The 2,585-nt window shown below is 41.0% G+C and overlaps 1 pseudogene; it reads right to left on the bottom strand.

Moving 5' to 3' along the window:
• Nucleotides 1-209: 209 nt before the first annotated feature.
• On the bottom strand, nt 210-848 carry LOC149248594 (poly [ADP-ribose] polymerase 1 pseudogene; annotated as a pseudogene).
• Nucleotides 849-2,585: the final 1,737 nt, after the last annotated feature.

The following is a 2,585-nucleotide window of genomic DNA, read 5'->3' as shown; positions in this document are numbered from 1 at the left end:
GACAGGAGTAGCATTACAATCTCTGCTTAAATCTACTGATGACCAACGAGGAGGCACACCTGTAGCGTAGGTCTGGTAATTGAAGACAAACATAGGAAATTGCATCTTATTTTTCTGCCACTATGGATATCTACGTTTAAAAATTTAAGCGTTTTGGTTTTTGACTTTTCATCTCCCTTTGGGAGCCTCTTCCATATACTCTGCCTTTTCTATTTCATAAACTTCTCCCAACGCCACTTCACTAAGCAGAAATAACCCCATGGCACATTTGTTGCTGGCGTTATGTTATTTGAACTCCTGTTACTAAGGTCTGCCAAGTGAATACCTTTTCCAAACCTATATCCAATTGGTAGAGCCTCAGGAGGAGCTATTTGAAGTCCTATACTAAGGATACCAAGAAAGTTTGTCACATGTGAACCATGCCAAGACAACCTGCAGTTTTTAAGATTGCCTTTACGAGCAATGTATGCATCACGTTCTCCATCCTTATCAATTCTATAGGCGTCCTCCATTTCAAGCCCCCAATCATGTGTTGGAGCATGAGTCCTTTTGAGGTATCTTTCAATACGTTGATAATCAGAGCTGTTGCAAGGTAATGGAGAAATATCGCAGTTTAGCTTCTTACAGTTAGCATAAAAGGGATCGTCATCTTTAATTCCGAACCTCATGAATTTAGCAACTTTTTCCATCTCCAAAAGGCTCTCCAACATGCGATTCTTTAATTTAAGGTAATCCACATCTCGAATAACACGGGGATTCATGGTTGGAATAAGTGTGAAAAAATGACTGCTGGCATCAACGAGCTGGCTCTCTTTGAAACGAACATCGGGTTCATTCAGTTTGATCATGTCTTCCACTTGTCTCAACGCCTCAAATCCTGGCAAATCCGTTTGAGTTATTGGAGAAATTGTGAGCAGTTTCGGGCCTTTTACTGTGTGTGCCGCGCGGGAGGCCCAATGTGCCGTGAGCTGTAGGTGTGCCGCGCCCGTGTAAAAACACACTGCGTGGAGGTCCCCAGTGCGCCGCGCGGCCCTTCAACAAAGAAAAAGGTGGAGGATTTCTGATTGTTGTAATAAGCAAGGGTTTGTCTGACATCAAGATGCTTTCCCACGAAGATCAGAGGTTGTTGGTCAGAGAGAATCCATTATTTGGCCTGGATCTAAGATGAAACTGGAATATAACGATTAGATATACCAGTAGTTAAATGTTTAACCATTCAAGTATTTAGGCCATGCCTTAAGAGTACTGCCAAAGAGATCATAACTAAGCAGTAACCAAGCGCTGTAGAACCTCAAAACAGTCATGAATCTGGACATAGCCAACAGGCAGTTCAGAAAATTGGCAGAGAAGGATCAATACTCGTAAAGGCATCTCCAATGACCTTATCATCGAAGCAGCTATTCTGCAATGTCGCCCAAGAGCCAACTCCAGAGAACAAGGAGCCACGATACCACTGCTAAAAATACTCCAATATCCTCATCATGACATGCTCTAGATATGCAGTGGAATGCTCAACTGACCTTCGGCTATTAGTATTTTTGTTGAAAGCGATAATCAACATGCATCTTCTGTCATAGTTCGAATCCCATCTTTTGGATGAAAGGCCGAAAGTTCATGGAATTGATGATATTTGGTGGTTGAAATGCCATTCCCATATGGTAGATTATAATCACTACCTGTGTGACTTGGTTCACTCCCTTGTATCATTCTCTATTGAATCAGATAATGCTGTTTGACTTTCGAAAAGATTAATTTTAAAAATATTTGCAACTCTTTCAAGGATATAATGAGAAGTGGAATCATCAGGTATCTAAAGGGCTCAAGGTGAGGTGGGAGGCACCCACATCCTATTTTCATTATCCAAAATATTATTGTTATAAGCCCGGAGGAGCCAATGGATATAGCACCGATCTGCACCTCTTACAAGGGGGTAGATATGATGGTGTCTGCAGTCTACCGAGCCGCTGAAGGGATTCGGGTAGACTATAATACATGATAAAAAATACATGATAAAGGGGAAAATCCTATAAACCCTTAGCATTATGCAAATACTAGTAAAAAGAAAAATACGCTTCTTCAACTATCTTGCAGAAGCTCTGGTACTCATTTTAGAGTGTCTGCCTTTTTTAGGCTTGGTATATACCACCCTTCAAACATCCTGATTTCTTGCGATGACCCCCTTTATTATGTTTAGCTGGAAGAAGTTATCCTCCCATATCTTCTTTGATTTTGAAAACAACATTCCTGTTATCTCGAACAGAACTTGGACTGTTTGCAATCTTAGGCCTAAATGCATTATGATTACGCTCAACTATCGCATCCACAACTTCTCTTCTCACAGTTTCATGGTCGACATTGTTATAACAATTCACACGATTACATCCATCACAATATATCCCAGATGCGAAGCATTCACAATATAATCTCAGGCAGCGAGAATTTTTGCAATTACACTGTCTTGATTTCTTTGGAGTTTCCTTCCTTTGAATCAGTTAGTGGTCCTGAGAAGGACCCTCTTGGAGGTCCTTGCTTTCTGCCAATGCTGCAGAACCTTTAGCACTTTCTCATTTTGAAATGGCTCTGTT

The sequence above is a fragment of the Pinus tabuliformis genome, chromosome 7 (assembly GCF_031772625.1).
Source record: "Pinus tabuliformis cultivar Carrire ecotype Pingquan chromosome 7, CPIR1, whole genome shotgun sequence".
Classification (NCBI taxonomy): Eukaryota; Viridiplantae; Streptophyta; class Pinopsida; order Pinales; family Pinaceae; genus Pinus; species Pinus tabuliformis.
The sequence above is the reverse complement of the archived record's forward strand: the minus strand, read 5'-3'. Positions and strand labels throughout refer to the sequence as shown.